Raw genomic sequence first — 11,870 nt, forward strand, 5'->3', positions numbered from 1 at the left:
CTTCAAGTGTGACTGAGCCTGTACAGTTGGCCTCTACACCTGGTAGTACGCCTTTAAAGGTCGTTTTGGTGGGCTTAATCCTCGAGGGATCTATGCCCATTTTCCGCACTGTATCCTGGTAAAGCAGGTTCAGGCTGCTGCAGCCGTCCATAAGGACTCTAGTGAGATGAAATCCGTCAATAATTGGGTCTAGAACCAATGCGGCGAATCCGCCATGACGGATGCTAGTGGGATGGTCCCTTCGATCAAAGGTGATCGGGCAAGAGGACCATGGGTTGAACTTTGGGGCGACTGGCTCTACCGCGTATACGTCCCGTAACGCACGCTTCCGCTCCCTTTGGGGACATGGGTTGCGTATATCATGTTCACCATCCGCACTTGTGGGGGAAAACCCTTCTGTCCATTGTTGTTCGGCGGCCGGGGCTCCTCGTCGTCATCGCTATGCAGCCCCTTGTCTTCATTTTCGGCGTTCATCTTGCCTGCCTGCTTGAACACCCAACAATCCCTGTTGGTGTGATTGGCTGGCTTTTCGGGGGTGCCATGTATCTGGCATGAGCGGTCGAGTATTCGGTCCAAACTGGACGGGCCCCTAGGATTCCTTTTGAATGGCTTTTTCCGCTGACCGGATTTAGAGCCTTTGAATCTGGCATTAACTGCCGTATCCTCAGCATTGTCGCCGTTAATGTGGCGCTTCTGCCTGTTGCGACGCGACCTGCCACTACTGTCCCTGGTGTCTGAATTTCCAGGGTTCTTGGTCATATTGTTGCTACGAGCGAGCCAACTATCTTCTCCCGCGCAAAAGCGGGTCATGAGTGTCGTGAGTGCTGCCATAGATTTCGGCTTTTCCTGTCCAAGGTGCCGGGCCAGCCACTCGTCACGGATATTGTGCTTGAAGGCTGCTAGGGCCTCAGCGTCCGGACAGTCGACTATTTGATTTTTCTTTGTTAGGAACCGTGTCCAGAATTGCCTGGCTGATTCCTCTGGCTGCTGAGTTACGTGACTTAGGTCATCGGCATCTGGGGGTCGCACATAAGTGCCCTGGAAATTGTCGAGGAATGCGGCTTCCAGGTCCTCCCAACAACTGATTGATCCTGCTGGCAAGCTGTTAAGCCAATGCCGAGCTGGTCCTTTAAGCTTGAGTGGGAGGTATTTGATGGCGTGGAAATCATCGCCGCGGGCCATGTGGATATGAAGGAGATAATCCTCAATCCATACCGCAGGATCTGTTGTGCCATCATATGATTCAATGTTTACGGGTTTGAAACCCTCGGGGATTTGATGATCCATTATTTCGTCTGTAAAGCAGAGTGGGTGTGCAGTGGCTCTGTACTGGACTATATCATGACGTAGCTCCAATGAGCCTTGTCTACTATGTTCGGCCCCGCCAAATTTGTGGCCGGCGTGACGGTTACCGTCTCGAGCCGTGGGGCGCCCACGCGGTCCGTAGATCGATCTTGTTTGCCTTGCCTTGTCCTCCAACATGTCTCGTAAGGCCGGCGCGTATTCCCATGCCTTGGTACGGGGTGCGGCTTGAGTGGAGGGCCAAGAGGCCTCTCTGTCGTGACCACGAGGTGGCCGGTCGGCTGCATCAAGTGCTTCCTCCTCTAATCGGGGTAGCAACCTACGCTTTGGGTAGCTCTTGGAGGGGCGTTCGAGTTTATGCTCTTCGGCCGCAAGGACTTTAGTCCATCTATCGACTAGCAAATCTTGATCAGCTCGAAGTTGTTGTTTTTTATTGAGGCTTCTTGCCGTGGCCATAAGCCTACGTTGAAAACGCTTTTGCTCGACGGGATCCTCTGGCACGATGAATTCGTCATCGTCGAGGCTTGCCTCGTCTTCGGAGGGTGGCATATAATTATCGTCCTCGACCTCTCTGTCTGCCGCTCTCTCATGAGGGCTGGTTTCTCCATCCTCCTGTGCTAAATCTTGCTGGAGGGGGTTTTCTTCGGCGCTTTCCGGAGTATTATTATCTCCCGTGCTGGAATCACCTTGTTTGTTTTGGCAGGATTTTGAGCGGCGCCGTTGACGCCGGCGCTTAGGCTATTTCTTGGAGGGGTCATCCTCCGCTCACTACACCACGGTCAAGTTTTGGTGACACACCAATCTGTTGGCATATGGTACCTTTGCCGACAGATAAATTGTAGCTAACACATATGCTGACAGAAGATAAAACAGTCGGAGGACTTGCTGTGGGGAAAGGTATTGCCGACAGAAGTTCACTTGCCGACACTTTTTCTGTCAGCATACACCCTACCTGTGCCGACACATGGTAAGTCAACACACACCCTACCTATGCCGACACATGGTAAGTCAACACACACCCTACCTATGCCGACACATGGTAAGTCAACGCAAACCCTACCTATGCCGACACTTGATCTGTCTAAATAGGTGTTTAGCATTGCCGACGCATGGTTTGTCTAGTTAGGAGCATACTTTTGGCAACACCTTCTGCGTTGGAAAGTTTTTGCCGACATATAAATTGTTGGTAAGAGGGTGCACAACCAAAACAACAATTGAATACTGCTCTAATTCAAATCTTATATACAATGTTTAACTGTGATGCACAAACAACATCAAGATGAACACATATTGCACAATTATTGATAATCTGGTAACAAAAATACACACACATATATATATATTGTTCTCATGTTCAAACACAAGTCAATGTTCACAAAGCAAAGTTTGGCCATCTTGGCAACCATCCAGAAAACACAAGACGCATAAAAGGACCCCTATTTGCTGGTCTAAAATAGTTCAAACACTAAATGGTCCAAAACACTTGAGTGACATCCATGAGCACAAGATTTCTACTTCGTAACACTTAAGCACCAAATGGTCCAGAACACACATAAGATTCATGATTACAATTGAGTTGGCTGGTCCAAAATACTGCAGACATCCAAATGCTCCATAACACTTCAAAATCATCACATCCATGCGTACTAGGTTGCAGATTACTTGAAAATACTCCACAAGAATTTGGTAGAAAGTGCAGTCAGCTCAAGTGCTTTCAAGCTCGATTGGCAGCCAAGAGAAGCATAAGAAATAAGTATTTATGACATATGTCCATAACACACATAACATAGTTCTGTCATACATGCGGTAAAATATTTATAAAATGCTTAAAGGAATCATCATGCAGACATATCTACATATACATAGAATAAGCATTTCGCCATGGCAGTCAAATCTACAAGCTTTATTCAACATCTTACATGCAAGAAACTGTAGTAGGATCAGCCAATGTGACGTTGTATTTGTTTTAATAGGAAGTGAGCTGATGTGATCTTCAAAGTTTAAAAATGATTGTACAAATAATTGTTTGTAGGCTATCTGATGAAGTAGAACGAAAATGTACAACTTCTGACCAAATAAACGGTAGTATGTGAAGTTCAGTTTATGCCATGTTATCTTCAGATTGTGACCACCAAAGGGATAACACCAAACTAATATGTGTATGTTAACTCCTAAGTAATGTATGTGCGCTTCAGATCATGTTGTGTCATTTTCATATTTTGAATTATAAACTGCAGTATGTGGAGTTCAATTTTATCAACAAGATACAAAATGTTAACTAGTAATGCTATAAGTTCAGGCAGAAATCTGGCACTCTAGTCAAGGCTCAAAATGATCTATGTATATTTCTAAGAGAGAAACAATAAACTTAATGCATGTAGTATGTTGTAGTACCTGCACCTCCTGGTACACTAGTTGCTTTCTTGTCATCCTTGATCTACAACAATAACCGTTACTTCATAGAAATAAATGTTGCCTTCTTATCAGTTTTAGGCTGCTTCTTTCACTGCAAATTGCTCTGACAAAATGTGTAGACATGTATCAACCATCCTTCAAAAAAATTGTGTTCAATATAGATAACTAGGCTTCCCAAATTAAATCATAAAGTAAAGGCCAAAGGTCTGCAAGTTATGTACTTGGTTAGTATTATGAATGAACTTGTCAAAAGAACAAATGTTATGCCAGCAACCAGCGTGAACACGAACATCTCATAAAAGTATTGAAAGTCTGAATCCTGAATATGTGTTGAGCCTAGGTTTGAATGCTAATGCCATATTCATGCAAAAGGAAAACAACACCGTGCTCACATAAAAAAATATCAAACGAAGACACTGTTATCCATAAATATCTAGTGTAGATGACGATGCAATTCAATAGTGATGCAGAATATAATAGGAATGTGTCTCCTTAAACACTGACTAAACTCTGGGTCCACCTTGGCGCCCTATGCTCGCCCACCTCCTCGTCCTATTTGCCAGGTAGTACCGCGTACTCACTGCCTTCAAGCTCACCATCATGTACACCCACTCCTGATTCCTGAAGCACCAAGCCCGTCGACCCAAAATTAAACCATGAAGCATCAGAAACTAAATGATGTTACAGCACAAACAACACTCAGTTCTACAGCGAAGTTGAAGCCAACTCAATCGTTTGCACAATATAACTTAGAAATACGTATTGACAATCAAAAGTGCTTCCTGTAAAAAAATTTAGAGGTTATGCACCTCCAGGAGCCTCCTTTGACCACACCAACTCACCCAAAAAACTGAAGTCACACAATGGGTCGTGGCTTTAAATAACAAAACCAAACCACCTAGAAATGAGGAAGTCACACAATGGTAAAAACATATGAACTTTCACCCATATCAAATGTTAAACGAATAATCACTTTCTAATTTGAAGGAGATAAAGACTTCAGAATAGTATGATGAATATAAAAATGAAAATCAGCTATGAGACATGGATGTCAGATGGCTTGCTATGTTCTGTAGCACCAATCTGTGTATCCAAATTGAGATGCTGAGAAATATGAATAAGAACTGTAAAATAAACAAATCTTAGCAGAAGATATGAAAGTGTTACCCTAATTTTCAGAGTTCAGCAATGGCATATGGTTCAAAGTTCAGCAATGTACAAGCACGCAGCAGTACAGAAAAGGATATCTTAGGAGGAGCCGATGCTTACCTATTGGAAAAACGAGTCTTGTGCAGAGATCTGCAGCAAAGGGCGGCTGGCTTCAGGAGGGGCGCAACGGGATGGAGAGCTCGTGGATGGATCTCTATCGGCGGCAGCAGGGACGGGGAGCACGGATGGAGAGCTCGTGGCAGGGCCGGTGCCCGAGGCGAGGGGGAGCGCGAGGGAGATGACGGGCGAGGTTGGGTGCTGGAGGACGGGGATGGGGGTGGATCCCTGAGCACGGGGACGGCGGCTGGATCACAGGCGGAGCACGAGAACGGCGACTGTATACCGGGCGGAGCGCGAGGATGGCGGCTGGATCTCGGGCGGAGCACGAGGACGGCGGCGACGACAGCAGGACCGTGGGTGCAGCGCGAATACGGCGGCGATGGTGGCAGGGCCTTGGATTGAGCGCGAGGATGAGGGGATAGGGATGGGGTGCGAGGGCAGCGGCTGGCACGGGTAAGGTTATGGACTTGGTCAGATTTGGGGGGTATTTTCTCCGTATTTTGCACGGGCCGGCCGAAAAAATTTCCTGTCTCGCGCCTGAATGACGCGCCAACTTTCCAAAGATTCAGGATTCTCAATCAAAAAAGAAAAAAATGCCAAGCTTCAGTCGCTTGACACGTGTGGACATACGCCAACACTTATTCTGTGTCCATACACCCTACATACGCCGACATACTATATATCACTAAGCATATACCTACGCCGACAGATAAATTGTTAGGGCCCACACTTGTGCCGACACATAACACGTCGTTAGCGAGTTGCCGACAGCTAAGTCGTTGCTTAGTGATTGCTGACACATGGTGTGTCCCCACTAATGTATCTACGCCGACACATGGTCTGAGGACAAAACTTCATAGCTACCGCGACAGTTTTTTCGTGGAGACTAGTGGACCTTTGCCCCACAGAAGCATGTCATGTAAACTCTACCGTGGTGTAGTGGCTGTTCCATCGCCATCTCCCTCTTTTGGGGTGTCCACCATGTATATGTCATATGACGAGGTGGCTTTCCAGGGCCTAGTAGGCGCTGGTTCTTCATCATCTCCTTCATCGGCGTCCATACCGTCAATGTCTTCGGAGTCGAAGTCGAGCATGTCGGTTAAGTCGTCGACAATGGCTACAAAGTGGGTGGTGGGTGGGCCTTCATCGTCCGTACCCCAACCTTGCTGACCGTAGTCCGGCCAGGGCTCTCCTGATAAAGAGAGACTTTAGTGACTTCAGGATATCGCCAAAAGGCGAGTGCTGAAAGATGTCCGCGGCAGTGAACTCCATGATCGGCGCCCAATCGGATTCGATCGGCAGGGGCGCGGGGGGCTCGGAGTCCGGCTCCTTGGAGTCACGGGTCTCGCAGAGTACGGGGCTGGTGCTTGGCTCAATCGCCGTTGGGGTTGCAGCCCCCGAGGTGGCGTCCAACCTCCCATCCTCGATCGGTGCGGTTGGCTTCGAATTAAGGGTCGGAGCCGATGCGGATGCGGCCTCCAGGGCACTGTTCGGCGGCAAAGCTAGATCATGCTCGTCGTGACAGTGCGGCGCGCTCGGCAGTGGCTCGAATCCGTCGAAGATCAAGTCCCCGCGGATGTCAGCCATGTAGTTTAAATTTCCGAATCTGACCTGACGACCAGGGGCGTAGCTTTCGATCTCCTCCAGACGGCCAAGCGACTTGGCCCGCAGTGCGAAGCCGCCGAAGACGAAGATCTGTCCGGGGAGGAAGGTCTCACCCTGGACTGCATCGCTATCGATGATCGTAGGAGCCATCGAGCCTGACGGCGACAACACAGAGGAACTCTCAATGAAAGCACCAATGTCGGTGTCAAAACCGGCGGATCTCGGGTAGGGGGTCCCGAACTGTGCGTCTAGGCCGGATGGTAACAAGAGACAAGTGACTCGAAGTTTTACCCAGGTTCGGCCCTCTTGATGGAGGTAAAACCCTACGTCCTGCTTGATTAATATTGATGATATGGGTAGTACAAGAGTAGATCTACCACGAGATCGAGGAGGCTAAACCCTAGAAGCTAGCCTATGGTATGATTGTTGATGTGTATGTTGTCCTACGGACTAAAACCCTCCGGTTTATATAGACACCGGATAGGGTTAGGGTTACATGGAGTCGGTTACAATGGTAGGAGGTCTTCATATCCGTATCGCCAAGCTTGCCTTCCATGCCAAGGAAAGTCCCTTCCGGACACGGGACAGAGTCTTCAATCTTGTATCTTCATAGTCCAGGAGTCCGGCTAAAGGTATAGTCCGGCTATCCGAACACCCCCTAATCCAGGACTCCCTCACCTCCTAATCCAATTCCACTAGCATCACATTCAAGCTCAAAAGTCTTATTGAAATTAGGAAGTTGGAGTAAAGGAGCATGTGTCAGCTTATCTTTCAATACCGTGAAGGCTTCTTCCTGTGCGGTACCCCAAACAAAAGGCACATCCTTCTTTGTAAGCTCGTTGAGAGGTGCAGCAATGGTGCTGAAATTTCTCACAAATCGCCTATAGAAACCAGCGAGGCCAAGGAAACTCCTCACTTGTGTGATCGTTGTGGGCTGCGGCCAACTCTCAATAGCTTCAATCTTGGCTTTATCAACTTCAATTCCCTGTGGAGTAACAACATAGCCAAGAAAAGATACTCGGTCGGTGCAAAAGGTGCACTTTCCAAGGTTACCAAACAAACGTGCATCACGTAGAGCAATAAAAACAGCACGTAAATGTTCCAAATGTTCCTCCAAGATTTGCTATAAATCAGTATATCATCAAAATAGACTACCACAAATCATCCAATGAAAGCACGTAAAACTTCGTTCATTAGTCTCATGAAAGTACTAGGTGCATTAGTTAACCCAAAAGGCATGACTAACCACTCATATAAACCAAACTTAGTTTTAAATGCCGTTTTCCATTCATCTCCTAATTTCATACGAATTTGATGGTATCCACTACGCAAATCAACTTTTGAGAATATTGTAGAGCCACTCAATTCATCAAGCATGTCGTCTAGCCTAGGAATAGGACGACGATAACGAATAGTAATATTATTAATGCCTCTACAATCAACACACATACGCGACGTACCATCCTTTTTCGGCACTAAAATGATAGGAACAACACAAGGACTAAGGGATTCACGTATATAACCTTTCTCAAGCAGCTCCTGTACTTGACGCATAATCTCCTTCGTCTCCTCTGGATTGGTACGGTATGGCGCACGGTTGGGTAATGATGCACCGGGAATTAAGTCAATTTGATACTCAATCCCTCGAATAGGTGGTAATCCCGGTGGCACGTCTTATGGAAAGACGTCAGCGAACTCCTGCAAAATGTTAGTGATAGCAGGAGGCAAAGAGGAAAGCACGTCCTCGAATGAAAATAATGCCTCTTTGCACACAAAAGCATAGCAAACAGATTTGCTTAAATCTAGATCATCAATATCAGATTTGGTGGCAAGTAAACATGCACTTTTCAATTTAATTTCAGAAGCAACACTAGATGGTTTATTATTAGGCTTCATTTGTCGCTCAAATTCTTTTGCCACAATCTGATTTTCACTCTTATTGTTCTCCTGTTTTGCTTTATTAGCTCTATTAATATCATCTTTCAAAATAGAATCAGGAGTCATAGGAAGCAAAGTAATATTTTTATCCTTATGAACAAGAGTATACCGATTGTTTATACCATGGTGTACAGAATTTTTATCAAATTGCCATGGTCTACCAAGTAATAAGGAACATGCTTGCATAGGTACCACATCACAATCAACATATTCAGCATATGTAGCGATACTAAAATGCACACGAACAGTACGTGTTACCTTAACCTTGCCACTGTTGTTGAACCATTGGATGTAGTAAGGATGTGGATGTGGTCTTGTGGTGAGAGATAGCTTTTCCACCATCTCCATCTATGATGACGCGAACAGAACATTCCTTCACAACTCCCTTTGTATGGAACAAATTATGCCTCTGATTTTGCTCAGCTTGTGTGACCTGCACACTCAAAACATGTTGAACAACTAAACATTCATACCTGTCAGCATCTTCAGCAGCCATGTATTGCGTCTCATGATCAGAATCCTCTCCACCGTGTTCTTCACGTGTAATAAGAGCCAAAGTCTCCTCATCATAGTCACTAGCAGACTCATACCCACCATCCTCAGTAGCAATCATCACACGCTGAGATTGGCATTCTCTCGCAAAATGTCCTCTTCCCTTACAACGACGACAAATAATATCACTTGTGTGCCCTGTTGATGCCATGGAAGAAGAAGAACTCTGCGCATGTCCGGCAGGTGTGCTCTTGGCAGATAGTGGTGGTTGTGTCTGCTTTCTTATATCACGGCTGGAGGTGGCACCCGATGGAGGTGCTGGTGGAGTGGAAGTAGAGGATGCACGTGGTGTCCATGATGAAGATCGACCTGCAGAAAAGTTAGTTCGCGCCAATGCCTGTCAATCCTGCACTTCACGTTCAGCTTTACAAGCAAGATGGAATAAACGAGTGATATTAGTATACTCCTTATACTCTAGAACAGTCTGAATCTCTCTATTTAATCCACCCATAAAACGTGCAAGCATAGCTTCATTCTCCTCAACAATACCACATCTAATCATGCCAGTTTGTAATTCCTGATAATATTCTTCTACAGAATTTTTTCCTTGTCTTAAGCGCTGCAATTTTTGAAGTAATTCACGTTGATAATATGGTGGAACCCAACGAGTACGCATAGCAGTTTTCAAAGCAGCCCAAGTAGCTGGAATAGGATATAATCTACAATGTTCAGACCACCATACACATGCAAAGCTAGTGAAAGCACAAACAGCAGCAGGAACACGTCTCTCCTCAGGATATTGTAAACATGTAAATCGTTGTTCAGTTTCTAACTCCCAAGTAAGATATATATCAGGAACATATCTACCCTCAAATGGTGGAATATTCAATTTAATTTAGGGAGATGGTCATGGTCTCGTACCTGAGGGTGAGCCCTACCATTGCCGTTATTTGCATGTGGACGACCTGGTGGTTGCGGTGCTGGTGGTGGCACGTAGTTCTGGTTTTGATCAACCTCATCCTCATAATCTCCCGCAAAATCATCCTCCTCCGCAGTAGCAGCAGGAGCCACAGAAGTATCAACAACAGCACCAACAGTTTGGCCCGGTGCAAGAGGGAGACGGCTCGCTCGGCGGAGGGCTGTTTCACGATGTGGAGGTAGCCATTGTTGTTGTTGTTGTTGTTGTTGTAGAGGTGCGTTAGGTGCAGCAGGTGGTGGTGGTGGAAGACGCGCGAGCAATTCATTAAACCTGTTATCGAGCTTTGTTTCGAACGTCTTCTCCATGCCATCTATCTTCTCCATGGCCTCTTCAAATCTGTTTAGCACATCTTGCACCTGTCCACTCATCATTTGCTGAAATTTATCATGCAACTCCTTATTCATCAGGTTCTCCCAGTCAGTCTTGTCGGCTTGTGATCCTGCCATGGTTAGCAGCAATAGAAACACACAAGAATATGATCCTACAGACTACTAACAAGAGGTGGTGGTGGATGTCACAAATTCGTCAAGCAAATCTCAGATTCTTACAAGTTCTTACCCAGCTGCAGGCGGTGATCAGCAACCGTCGTAGTCAAAACTCTCAAAGCTTGGATAGAGCGATTACCAGGGAGATTCAAACGCACGACGTAGATGTATGTGGAGCTAGGAAGGCTTATAATATGGTAGCAAAAAGGGTCAGCAATAATCAATTCAGAGATGCAAAGTTGAATAAACGCTCAACGACGGTACTGTGCTGGTCCTAGGCTAGACCATGCTAGAGACGCGAGCCTAGAACACTAACAAAATCACGACGCTGCACGTAAACAAGGGAGGAGCACGCTCTGATTTTTTTCTTTTTTTCACTTTTTTGTGCACCTTTTTTCCTCTTTTTTTTGCTCCGCAACAATTTTTTTCGAAAAAGTCTACAAATGGTCTAAAAATTGCCTAGCCAGAATTTTCCAGACTTGTTTACATGCGGATGGCTCGAAAGTTGGGGAGTCCTACTCTGTCACGACTCGGAGTATCGCGTGATCTGGAACTCGAAAACAAAGCAAAAAATACTAGACTCGGACTAGGACTGGTGGCGGAGATGAATCTAGTGGAATCTCGGATTGGTGGCGGCGATGAATCTGGTGGAAATCGGACTGGTGGCGGATATATGTTGCAGGTGGACTCGGATTGGCGTGATGGCGGCGGATATGTGGTGGCGTATATGGACTCGGATTGGTGGTGAATATGGCTGCAACGATGAAGTTGGTGTGGTGGTGGTATATGGCAGCAGCGATGATGATGATGCGGTGGTGATATATGGCAGCGGCGACATGACAACCTGTGAACAGAACTTGAAACTCTAAAGGACAAGACGCTAAGACCAGCAACTGGACACGATGATGCAACCGCAAATTCAACAAAGCAAATACAAAAAAGGTTATGCAAAGGCTCAGATTGGTTCGGATAGGATGAACTAACCCTAATTTTTTTTGGCTTTTTCGAGGACTATAGGTACGAAGAACAGACTCGATCTAAACTATAAAAAATTGTAAAATCTCACCGAGGAACCTGGAAATCTGATACCACTTGATAGAGGCAAAGGTGTCCCGTCTTTTGATGAGATAGTGGCTATCGTTTTAGAGGGAGTCGACTTTGACAAAACGTGTGAGGACGTCGCGCCTTAGCAATCGCTAAACTAACTTCGAGGGGTTATTGACCACGCCGGAGCACGATCAACCTGACCACGAGGGCCTGTTTCCTGCGAGCAAACGAAGAACAAGCAAGAAACTGAGATTGCAGTCTGGATATTGCGAATATAAGATGAAAGCTTTATTGATCAAGGTGGGGTTCTGTGACGTCTTGGTCTGGTCATTGGACAC

At 46.1% G+C, this 11,870-nt stretch overlaps 1 non-coding gene across 1 annotated transcript; it reads right to left on the reverse strand.

Moving 5' to 3' along the window:
• Window positions 1-2,615: 2,615 nt before the first annotated feature.
• LOC125518854 (uncharacterized) lies at window positions 2,616-5,516 on the reverse strand. The gene is made up of 2 exons (XR_015610904.1): window positions 4,987-5,516; window positions 2,616-4,338 (listed from the first exon to the last, which is right to left on the reverse strand). It is a non-coding gene; the product is annotated as an uncharacterized LOC125518854 (transcript).
• Window positions 5,517-11,870: the final 6,354 nt, after the last annotated feature.

Source organism: Triticum urartu, chromosome 7A (assembly GCF_056163025.1).
Source record: "Triticum urartu cultivar PI428250 chromosome 7A, HENAU_Tu73, whole genome shotgun sequence".
Taxonomy (NCBI): Eukaryota; Viridiplantae; Streptophyta; class Magnoliopsida; order Poales; family Poaceae; genus Triticum; species Triticum urartu.